A 12,894-nucleotide genomic window follows, 5' to 3' on the forward strand; every position below is an offset into this window, starting at 1 on the left:
GTCTGCCCTGCTCATCGAGAAGGAATTTTACACAGGGCTTCTTCAACAGATAATAGGAGCCCCATTAATATATTTAAAGGTTGTTTTAAGCTTGTTTTAAGCATCCACCTGGTTTGTCTAAAAGATGGTCCCTTCAAATTCATCTATGGGACCAAAACCTGTGCAGTTGGGCACAAGCTGCCCCACTGCTAAATTGACGAGCTTTGCACACATTTTAAATTAAAAACAATGAAAGTCTTGGGACACACCATATCTCAAAGCTCTTCACATGAAATGAGGCGCAATTACAGTAACAGTGGAAATGAGAAGGGAAATCAGATCAAGTGGCAACAGTTGCAGAATAAATTATCAAGGACAGACATTGAATCAAACCGTGCTACTGAGTTTGAGGGACAATTTGATGCATTTCTGGGCACAGGTTTGACTGAGGGATATAGTGGAATTGAAGTTTGAAGAAGAGAGAGGCTTTGTTCGTCAGGAGTGTTACAGTAATGTATTGCTTATGTTACTGGTCTAAAAGTCCAGAGAATGTGACATCAGATCCTGCCATGGCAGTTTGAGAACTTGAATTCAGTTCAAAAATAAACTGAGAAAACAAGCTGGTCTCAGTAACAGTGACCATGTAGATGTTGGATTGTCATGACAATCTAACTGGTTCACTAATATTCTTTACGAAAGGAAACCTGCCATCCTTACCCAGTCTGGGCCTATATGTGACTCCAGTCTCACACAAAGGTGGTTGACTCTTAAATGCCCTCTGATGTGTATCAAACGTCTACAAAAGATAGTGGAATGCAATGGTTGAAGAAGAAGATCTGATTCTTTCTAATGTTGCAAATAAGCTGGTCATATCATTTTAGACCTTCCAAGTTATCATAATTAACAATTTGACAAGTTCTTTGTTATTTCACCACTGACAGGCCCAACTTGATGAATTTCTCTAATAATGTCCAGAGACGTGTATAGAAACATTTCCTTTCTCCTGGACCCCAAGGGGTTGTGAGGAGTCTTCAGAACATCCTTCTGATTAAACTAAAGATGCCGCTAAATATTTTCTTCATTCTCTCCTTAGAGTTGCAGATCTTCAGCTTTTCTTATTTCACTGAAAAACACACTGGCTACAGTTACTATTTTATAGTCCATAATGATTGCAAATGCCCCTGTAGGGCATTCAGAAACTGAGATTAACAGATCAATTCTGGGCCTTACTTCCCATTTTTAGGACTTCTCCACTATTCATCAGGGGATAGTTTCAATAATGTGGTCTTTATGGTAATTGGGTGATGCCATATTATACTGCAACTCTCATAGAAAAAGACTAATAAACCAATTAAACATTCACTTTAAGTACAAAGTTTTGCTTTAATTATGTTTCCAGTGGTGCTTCCCAACATTGCACAACGTTAATGTTGAAACATAAAGTCTGGTAAGTATTAGATGAGAATGTAACTAGTATCTCATTGCAACATACATTGAAAGAACAAAAGACAGTCCTGGTAAGACGGCCAGTAGTATTGCTGATTGGATATCAGGGGATTTCACGAGCTTTCTTTGATAAATGATGAAATCATCATTCTTTCACCTGGGGGATACAGTGTATAATAGATTTCAAACTGGGATGAATGATTGTGGTTTTTCTTTTTCATTATTATCTTTTTTTCTCTCTCTTGATGTTGGCAAGATTCCGAGGTTTATCTGAAGTCTGCCTTTAAAGATTTGAATGAAGGAGGCAGTCTTGAAGGCGCATCCGTATAAGGGGAAACAGCACTCAAGGGGCTGGTCAAACCTAATCCAAAATTCTCGATTTCTTTTCTCAAGCGGGTGATTGAGGAAAAGGCGAGGAACTCAATCAATGACAGGTTGTTGTTCCGAGGTAGATGCTTACCAACAGTTGGGTTATGATGATCTGAGGAACTGTTGAGAGATGATTGTGTTTAAGGGAAATTAGAGCTGTATTTTAATTACCTGTGAACTGAAAGTTCATTTTAAATATGCATTATCAGGAATGTCTGGCAGGCAAGGCAGAAATTCCAGTCAGAAGCTTTTGTTTAAGCAAAGTGGCAGCTCAGAGAATCAAAGATCACAACATGCACGCACAATCACAGCATTTACACTTTCTCTTTTAATAATTCATTTTCTCTTCCTCCTTTTTAGTCACCGCTTAACAGACAGCATTCTCTGACTGTCACGGCACTCTGGAATGTTCTGCCTGCTCTCTGCTTATACCAATTCATTTCTGGAATAAATCATCCTGACTGTTCATCAAGGACTGTCAGTTAAGTTCAATGTGAGCAATCTTGTCTCTGTGGCAGAAGGTTGTAGCTTCTGAGGCAAGTGACTGTTCAACCCATGTTCTACGCTCCGCCTTTAGTGGGAAGCAGCATGTTCTGTATGTGCGTTTACCTCAGGAATGACACTCATAGATCTTATCCCTATACCTGTTGGCACTGCATTCACCATTACCTCTTCAGTACCATGTTACGAGCCTCCCTCCAAACTTACTCTTCAGGCTTTTGATGATGTTCTCCCAACATGCCTCTGGCACTGTTGGCTTGTAGTAGAGGTGACTTGTGGGGCTGAATGGCCTAAACCTGCTCCTCTGTTGCTGGGATGGTGGTTTGTGCTGATCTCCATGTGCCTCTTGTACACCACTGGGTTTTTCTTGCTCTGTGAATGAATATGAATGGCTTAGAAATTTGATGACGCTGCACCCATTTTACAGGCACAAAATGGGGGCTAAAGCATCCGATGGGTGGCGTGCATAGGCTCACACTCTGAGCCAGAGTGTGCTGCCCATCATATTGATATATGCAACAAAACAGACATCCAGGGCCCATGCCTGAAATAGCTGCTGTGCTCTTTCCATGTGCAAATATGGGGCATGACATCTGTTTGATCGCTCCTTTACCAAATTGGTTTGACTGAATATGGCTGGCATATGCAGGCTGTGATCAGGAGAACTAAGTCTACATGTGGCCTAACCAGCAGTTTTTAAAGGGACGCTACATCATTAAAAAGGGAAGACTTTTAAATATACTCACCTGAACGTGGGGCCTGGAGGTGCAGGAGTGCTCTTCCTGACCGCATCTTAAAAGCACAGGCTGCTGCAGGCCACAACTCGCTCCTCTTCCTGATTGTTCCCTAGCTCGACCCTCTCCCACTTGCTCCCTCAACATCCTTCTGATCGCTCGCTTCCCCTTGCAAGACTGACTTGTGGACCACTGCCAATGACAGAGCTGCCTGGGGAGGCCCAGCAGCCACCTGCAGCTCATCGGTCTGATGTAAATGAGGCCCGATCTCAGTTGAGCCTTAGGCCTAGTTGTTCCAATGCAGGGACCATTCTCTGCCCCCCATTTGTGCCAATTTTTAGGCCTGTGCATAGAAAAATGCACATCCATTTCAGGATTTATTGTCACCAAAGCACTACTATTAGCTTATTGACAATCAGTATGTATGGACACATTGTGCAAATCATTGAATATAATTAAAATAATATAATTTGCACCAATCAATCTGCACATCCCTCCATTATTCACAGTGCCAGGCCCTTCCAGTCTACGGCCTGATCTGTGGCCATCAGGCTGGCTTTACACCTGCTGACATTTGCATGGTCAGCGGAGCGGAACTTGATCTGTCAATCTTTGAGTGTCCAGGCTGCCTCCCTGGCCTGGATTCCCCTGTGGGGCCCACTTGGGCCCATCTAGAAGTCTGTGTACCTCATCTCTCTCAGTCTACTGACCTTCCGGCCCACGCCTGCCCCTGACTGACCCGGAGAAGTGAGAACGGCCAATGTAAGGAGTCCTCACACCCACTGAGAGCTGATCTTAATGTTTTTGGCCTTGTAAGGGGTGGGAAGAAGTCCATCTCTTTCGAAGGTGTCACGCTCATGCAAGGAGAAATTATGAACTATATAATGATATTATGAACCAAACCCAAAACGGACACTTTTCCTACAAAACAAAATGGAGTTGAGAGACTAGGTGACCTTAGCCTGTACTGTTAGTACACAGGGAAACTGCAAGAACCCTGAGCCAATCTTTATGTCTGGACAAGCCTTGGAGAAGCCATTAAAATGTAAATGACTCATTCTTTGTTGAATGCTATTGGGTGCACGATGGCATTACAGACTTGGTGACTCCAAATTCAAACTCAAGAGACTGGGTGTGAGAAACTCCACATTATCAAGATGGAATAAAGATGAGTGACTCTCAGACCCATTGTCTAACAATGGCCTCACCATCAGACACCTTTTATGAGAACAATGAGAAACTCTGGTCACATGACAGAAACCAGGTTTCTGATAAGGAGTTTCAATAGAGACATTCTGAGCAGACAAAGCCAGGAGAAGAAGAGAAGGGAGAGAGATCCATCTATGACATCAAAGGGACAGGACCCTGCCTAAGATTACCAGCCTTGAACTACATGTATGCAGTGACTGAAGCTTTACCTTGAACTCCCTACCTCAGAAATCATGCCAGGACATCGCCCGTGACCTTTGACAGGAATATGACAAAAGCAGATTGTAGCAGCACACTTGTCTTCCTAAACCTCCCAAGTCTTTCTTCAGAGAACAAATGAAAGGAATACAGATCTGCACCATTCCCAGGTCTTCATCCCGGGGAAACACAAGTTCGACAGAGTACACTTTTGAACCATCAGACCTAAATGCATGCTTTCTTTTATTCTCTATCTTTTCTTGCGTGTGTGTATCTGTTGGCATGTGCGAGTGGGTGAAGTTGTGTACATTTTCGGGTGTTGTATAATAAACATTTATCTTTCTTTTAAACTTTTGAGAAAATCTCTCATTTGTCTGTTTGTTGACCATTAAAACGTTCAGGGGAGAAAACACATTTTTTTAAAAACGCTGTCTTTGGTCAGTTGACAGGTGAAAAAGGGGGGACTGTCTTTATCAGCTCCCATCTGTCCATAACAAAGGCTGACTGGAAAATTGGTTGCCTGCCATTTTCTGGTTGGAGTTATGGTGGGAGTCCAACAAAACCTCCAAGGAAGTTTGGGGTCTCTCCTGAATAAATTTAATGTTCTTTCCTCAACTACAGTGAGTATTAATAGGGCCCACAATGTACTCCATATTATGACACTTTCCCTCTTTAACATAACAAGACTGTTTATTAAGACAGTGTGATTTGGCTCACACAGTTTCCTTAGTCAACTCCATTTTCCTTCCCCTCATCATAAGAATAATTAAGTTTGCATAACCTTGCTACTTTCACTGATATTGTCTTATTAGCTAGCATTTCTGGTTTAGTACAGCACTTCTGTATATGTTTTGTTGCTACGGTGACAGAGAAACTGTCCCTTGATGCAGAGCTTGATACACACACAGGGAAAGGAGATACCACCTTTGGCCGACTTGCGAAACGCACATGGGATAACACCAAGCTGACCCTGAGGACCAAGCTGATGGTTTATAAGGCCTGTGTTCTCAGCACTTTGCTGTATGGCTGTGAAACATGGGCAACTTACATTTAGCAGGAAAAGAAGCTCAATAATTTCCAACTTTGCTGTCTGCGGTGCATTATGGGTATAACTTAGCAGGACAAAATCACAAATGTGGTAGTCCTCTCAAAGGCAGAGTTCCCAAGTGTGTTGGCACTAATCAAACAGCGGTGGCTTCAGTGGATCAGACACATCCGCAGGATGGAAGACGGTTGCATACCCAAAGACCTTCTGTATGGTGAGATAGCCAGGGCCAGACAACCAGTGGAGTGCCAAAATCTCCGCTTCAAGGATTTTGCAAGCGTGACATGAAGGCCCTAAATGTCGACTCTCACACTTGGGAGTCACTAGCTGGTGAAAGCGGGAAATGGCGACACATCCTGTGGGCTGGTGTGTACTATCACGATGACCAGTTGCTACAGCAGCTTGGCAACAGGCGCCAACATCAAAAACAACAACTCACAGCATCACTTGGCAGCTTCACGTGCGGCACTTGTGGCAGAATCTGCCTCTCAAGGATTGGCCTTCACATCCATCAGCAAAGGTGCACCAAGAGAAGACACCCCAGTTAAATGGATTGTTGGCTGCGTGTCCATCATCTTTTGTAGATGAAAGGATGCCAACCATATTTTTTTTTAACAGCTTCATGTCCATATGGAGCCTATGCTTTTATTGGGAGTTCCATTCCTCCTTCCTGTTAGAGCAGTCCTACTATAACTCCAGTGAGAGTTGGCAGAAAGGGCTCTGAGCTAAGCCAAAACATGGTACCCCTGATCCCAGCTTCTTACCGGGGTTTCCTGCGGCCTTTGTTTGGGGTAAAGTCTCATCGCACCTGGAAATGGGCACCAGGTCCTAAAGGTTACAGACCCCGTGAACTGCAAGTTAACAACTTGCAGGATCTGGGAGGAGAGGCTGGGGCCACGGAATTCCCTATGCTGGGATTTTCCATATTCCCGGTCTCTCAGGAGGCCTAGTGCATCTTCAGAGGGCAGTATGTGGAGAAGGAAGCGACAACCAGCCTCTTCCATGGTTCTGGAGCCTTTGGTGGTGGGGACGACTATAAATCTCTTTTAAATATTAGTACTTGTGGCATTTTTACAAAGGGAATTAGGGGCCAGGGAGGAACCTACCTTTTCAATCGCTCTCCCCTTGGCCCGAGTACCAAGGCTGCATTTTCCAGCTTCTTCCGACAGGTGGGCACCTAGACTAGGCCACCTAGTAGCCAGGCTTGCCCGGGTGGCTTCGTTCTGACTGGCTATTGTCAGGGTTAATGATAGTGATATCGCCGGCCCGTGTGCTTTCAGAATCAGTATTCTTTTTAAAGTTGCATTGTTTCCTGGCTCTCGTCCCAGATCTTGCACATTGTCGATTTGCAAATCACAGGGTCTGTGACCTTTAGGGCTCAGTGTCCATTTTCAGATTGATAAAAAACGTTCAGGTATTGCAGCAGGAGCTCAAGAGAGACATCAAAATGGGTCATATAGAGTAACAAGACAAGAGGGTAAAAGGCATAAAACGATACAGCTCAATGTTTTGCTGCCATTGGCTGCCCCTGCATTAAATAATGTCAGTGCATTTCTGTGCTGCACATATCACAAATATAGGCAGGGTCTGGTCACTAAGTCTGGCTACTTTCCTCATTGAGTCAGCTTCACAAAAAAAATGTTCATTCCCCAACCTTAATTAGCAAACATTTTGACATGTCAGTTGGCTGATATGTAGTAAAGAATCATGATTGACGAGTAATTTTTCATTAAAGTGAATGAGATCACAATCTCAAAAAGCCACACATCTCCAACCTGTGCATCCTGTTAATGAATCATAAATTACAATGGGAAAGAGATATTTAACTTGCTTTTCATAAAGAAAATTATGGTCCAATGGTTTGAAATCCAAACACAGAAAAACATCCTCTATTACTTCAAGGGCTTGGATATTTTCTGTGTGTTTTTCAAATTAGAAATATAACTTATGGGTTGAATTCCCAAATTTCAATTCTTTTGGGCCAAAATTTGGAGATTCTGAAAACGTATTCGGGTTACAATGCCCTTAGCCGTGACTATTTTTTAAGGATAAGCTGTACAAGACTGTGAAGATATTCTTTTTTTAAAATTTCGGGTTGCTTAACAATAACTTGCCACAGGAAGTAAGTGTAAACATAGAAAAAAACGAGAACAGAAAACCTTGGAGGAATATACCAGAGTGCAAATGGCAAGGCATAGAGATCTCAGAGTCCAGCATATGCTGCAGTAATTTGGCTCAGTGAGTGATGCTTAACTCAGCAGTTCTATTTCTACAAACAAGAGGCAGGCGTGCAGGTGATGGTCATGTCTGGGAGTTAACTCCACCAGGAAAGAGAGGTGATGTGTATGGAGATACCTTTAGTATTCTGTGCACATTGCTCAGGAAGGTTCAGCAAGGTGCTCACGAGAGACGTCAGAGCGGATTATACAGAGTAACAAGTCAAAACCTGAAAAGGGATTCAAACAGGAAAGCTCCATAGTTTGCTTGTCTTGCAGATTGCAATTTCAGAAGTGTCAGAAGACTATTACAATTACAAAAAAAATCTGTTAATAGGTTTTTTCAAAATTTGTTTCACACAATCTTATCCCTTCATTTGCACTGATTGTTGCTTGTGTATGATCACCAGTAGCTCTCCTGTACATTACTATTATGTAATTCTTTGTAAGTAGTTTGTTTCACACAATCAGCCTGCAAACTGTTTCTGCAAGTGTCCAACATCCCTTACAATCTAAATTCCACATTTTCCACTCTCCTCAACTACAAATAACGTACTGAATAGTAAGACCCCACATTGGAATCTATGTAGGATTCTCACCATTGAGTACTAATATCACTCGCTGGAACTCTTAGAATGATAGAAATTTGCAGCACAGAAAAAGGCCATTTGGCCCATCATGTCTATACTAGAAATCATGTAAGATTCCCACTATTGAGTAGTAATATTGCACACTGGTACTTATGTAGGATTCCTACTATATCTCCTGTCAGTCTGAAAGATAGAAATTATTACAATATAGTTTGTCTTTTTTACATAACAAAACTAGTAATTGCATTTATTTACAATTGGATGATTTACATAAATTAAGGTATAGACATGTTAGTACAAGTAGTAATTTAAAATACATGCAATTAGAATGGTTGTTTTGAAGAATCTGTTGGTTGCCTAGCATTGAATCACATTCTTGGACTATCACAATCTCTTATAGTAATATATAAATCAGTCATTATAGAGTTTGAGGAATTAAGAATAAGTAATATTTTTTCAGCATTGCCCAGAACTCTTGACCACTGAGAGATTCTTTGATTTCTTTGTTATAAAAGCAATTCTTTGAAGATTGTCCTAAGTAGTTAATTTTAATGAGCTTATTGGTTAATGAGTGATGGAGGGCCACATCAAAGGCAGGAGGTCTGAAAGCAATTGGCTTTGGAAAGTCCGATTCACACATGGCAGCTTTCATAAAATATTACTGCGCGATTAAATATATTAACATTTTAAACACTGTCCCCACAACACAAACTAATTCTTGATCAACTTATTATGGACTATAAATGTGAGAAATCAGAATTGCCATTTTTAAGATTGGACAAAGTGATTGGAATATATCTTAGAACTGTGATACATTGTGCCCAACTGTGGTATACAGTCTTAGTAAAGTCAAGAGGGATGGGACAGGGATCTCTGCTGTCCACGGTTACGAGTGCTGGATCTGACGGTGTTTCTGCAATTTGCTTATTGTGTCCAGCTGTTGAATATAAGTTATGCCTGTGATTAGCAGTCCCCCATTACAGAGTGGGACATCTCATGCTGCTGCAGGTCTTAATGGCCTGCAGCAGTTTAAAGTGAATTTTATGCTTTCTTTCTAAAGAGCAATACAAACTTGCAGGAGCTTTGGTAACGTGTCTTCCAGCTGTCCCTTGCTTTTCTGACTGAGCTGTGGAAATATTGTTGGCTGGGGAAGATCTATTCTTTCTTGAGACATGGCTGATGTTTGCAGTAGGGAGTTTAAGATTTGGCAGCAGGAATCCAGTCAACTGACTGCGGAAAGCATCGGGGTAGATTTTGACTTTGTGCGATAGGGTAAAATGGGAAATAGTGAATCAGCAGCTTATTTTCCATCTTTCCTCATTGTGATTTCTATTGAAGCCAATGGGGAGAGTTGGAAAACGAGCTGCAATACAATTATAACATCGCATTAGTGAAGTTCACCAAGTTTGCCAAGTTAGAAAACCCAACTAACATCTCTCATTGCTTCAATGGTGAAGGCTATTTCAATCTAAAAGCATCTTGGAACCTTCACATGGTTGCTCATGTGCTGCACCTCCTTCTTGCCTTCCTCACAGGTGCTCCCTGTTGATAGTTCTTTCTGTCCAGTGTAACAGTTATCATGTAGACCATTGTCACAGGCTGATGAATGGCTAAGGCTGCTGTCCTTTTTAGAGTCTTAGTCATAGAGTCATAGAGCGATACAGCACCGAAACAGGCCCTTCAGCCCAATGAGTCCGTGTCGACCATCAACCACCCATTTATACTAATCCTACATTAATCTCATTTTTTTCCCTCTCACATCCCTACCTTCCCTCATTTCTCCTACCACCTACCTTTTGTCGATGTTCATTGTTCAACTTCTCCACTTAGTCTTACTTGAGAATAATGCCTGTACCAAGACTGAGAGAATTTGCACAGGAAGAGCCACGGTTGAGGTGCAGGGTAGGAGATAGGGAAAATGATGGCCTGTTTCCAGCTAAGTGTTTATGGCCAACTTTTCTTGTTCCTTTTCTCTTCATCCAATCCGTCATTCACTGCCTCACTCGCTTGCCTGACATGTTTCCATCAAAGCTGAACGCTAGACCAGTTCCTCTTTCCTTTCTTTCAGTCTAGCACTTGGAATTGGAAACCTGTGAAATAGTTAAGAAAAGCTTGCCTTGAGATTCACCATTATTTATTGAAACCCTGCCAAGCATCAGCTTATCAAAGCCCACCCTACAGGATTTAAATGTGGGAATGTATGGAGGATAGAGGGAGAACAAGTGAGTATGAGAAGGTGGCGGTAATACAACTGCACTTTGGTCCTCTGTTTGCCACAATATTCTTGCGGCCATCAATTTGCGAAACCATTCTCTCAAGTCCACCTTTGATCCCTCGTCCCCAGCAAACTCTTTACTCTGAAATAAAACCTTTCTGGAAAAACTTGGTGGAAATGCTCAGTAGGCCTGGCCACATCAATGCAGAGAGAAACAGTTTTTATTTCAGGTTGATGACCTTGAAAAGTCTCTCTCAGATCATCGTGTCCATGAGCCCACCTCTTGCTTCCACTAATCTGCAGACCACCCAACTTCCCTTCCCAGCCCACATGTTACTTTTCATCTTAAATAGTTCCCTCTTCTCAAGCTCACCTTCCTTTCAAAATTGCCATCATCATCCACCTCCTCAAAAGACCCATCCTAAACCCTTCTATCATTGGAAACAATCATCCCTTCTTGAATATCCCTTTTCTCTCCAACATCCTTGAATTTGATGTTGCCTCTCAAATCCTTGTCCATTTTCCCCGCAACTCCATGTTCAAATCTCTTCAGTTAGGTTTCCACCCCTGCCAAAGCACTGAAGTCACAAAAAACATCCTTTCTGACTGTGACTATGACGATAACCATGGTGTATTATCCCTCCTCATCAGGCCTGACATCTCTGCAGCCTTTAACATGGCCAACCATCCAATCCTATTCCAATGCCTCTCCTCCACTATCCAGCTCAGTGGAATTGCTTCCCTTGGTTGTAGTCTTACCTAGCCGATTGCAGCCCAAGCATCTCCAGAAATGGCTTCAGTTCCTGGTCCCACAGGTTACCTCCAGAGTCCCCAGAGGACTTTTCCTTACCTCACCCTATTCCTCATTTGCAAACTGACTCAATGGTGACGTCGGATGGACACTTTCTTCCATATGTATGCTGATGACATGCAGGTCCACTTCTCTATCAACACCCTTGACCCCTCCACTGCCTCTGTGTTGTCAATCCACTTGCCCAACACTTGGTCTTAGATAAGCCACATTTTATTCAAGCTGACTGATGGGAAGACTGATGCCTTTATTTTCCTCCCACCCACCCCCGTCCCCTCACCTCACAAACTCTGTACACATGTCACAAATTCCATTCTCCTCCTTGGCTATTGTCTCAGGCTGAAACAGACTGCTTCACAACATTAAAAGCAAACTACTGCAAATGCTGGAAATCTGAACTAAAAACAGAGAGTGCTGGAAATACTGTGTAGGTCAGGCAGCATCTGTGGAGAGAGAAGCAGAGTTAACGTTTCAGGTCTGTGACCTTTCATCAGGGTGGGTTCTGATGAAGGGCCACTGACCTGAAGTGTTAACTCAGCTTCTCTCTCCACAGATGCTGCCAGACCTGTTAAGTCCAGAACTTACTTTTTTGTTTCACAACATTGCCATTTTATTCAATGTGAGCTGAGTTTCCAGCCCTGAAGGCCTCTCCATCACAAGGTCTGCCCACTTCTATTACCACATCATTTGTCTTTTCCCCTGCCTCAGCCCATCAGCCATTGAAACCCTCAGCCATATTTATTTATTTAGAGATACAGCACTGAAATAGGCCCTTCAGCCCACCAAGTCTGTGTCGACCATCAACCACCTATTTATACTGATCCTACATTCCTGCCACATCCCCATCTTCCCCTACCTGTACTAGGGGCAATTTATAATGACCAATTTACCTATAAGTCTTTGGCTGTGGGAGGAAACCAGAGCACCCGGTGAAAACCCACGCAGTCACAGGGAGAACTAGCAAACTCAACACAGGCAGTACCCAGAATCGAACCCGGGTCGCTGGAGTTGTGAGGCTGCGGTGCTAACCACTGCGTCACTGTGGCACCCATATCTTTGGGCCTCCACGCTAAACTGTCTAAATCTATGACTATTATTATTTTATGCTGCTGGGTATTCAGTTTGCTTCTCTTTTCAAATGGCAGCCAGCAATATTTTATGTAACATGCAACAAAATTAGCGATAGTTGTGTGCGATTCAGTTCTAATGGGGAGTTCAGATTGTGGGTTTTTAAACAGCAGTTATGTGGCCCCGTTCCTAAATAAATTCTTTGTTAAATCTCTAACTTTTCCCAGATCTGAAGAAAGGTCTTTGACCTGAAATGTTAACTCTGTTTCTCTCTCCATAGATGAGTATTTCTAGCATTTTCTGATTTTATTTCAGATTTCCGGCAACTGCAGCATTTTGCTTTTGAATTCTTTGGGCTGGATCTTGTTCTCTCCCAGTTGTCGGGTTCCCACAATCCCCACCTCGGTGGCGCCAACTTTTCCTGGACAGGAAAATGAAGGCGCGTGACTTCCGCCTGTCGCACGGAGGATCCTGGACCGCTGGCAAGATCGTGGGGAATTTTAGGTAAATATA

At 42.7% G+C, this 12,894-nt stretch overlaps 1 long non-coding RNA gene across 1 annotated transcript; it reads right to left on the reverse strand.

The window, feature by feature from the left end:
- Positions 1 to 1,426: 1,426 nt before the first annotated feature.
- LOC137351933 (uncharacterized) lies at positions 1,427 to 6,708 on the reverse strand. Its single transcript, XR_010969600.1, has 3 exons — positions 6,588 to 6,708; positions 2,503 to 2,667; positions 1,427 to 1,914 (listed from the first exon to the last, which is right to left on the reverse strand). It is a non-coding gene; the product is annotated as an uncharacterized lncRNA (long non-coding RNA).
- Positions 6,709 to 12,894: the final 6,186 nt, after the last annotated feature.

Source organism: Heterodontus francisci, chromosome 37 (assembly GCF_036365525.1).
Source record: "Heterodontus francisci isolate sHetFra1 chromosome 37, sHetFra1.hap1, whole genome shotgun sequence".
Lineage (NCBI taxonomy): Eukaryota > Metazoa > Chordata > Chondrichthyes > Heterodontiformes > Heterodontidae > Heterodontus > Heterodontus francisci.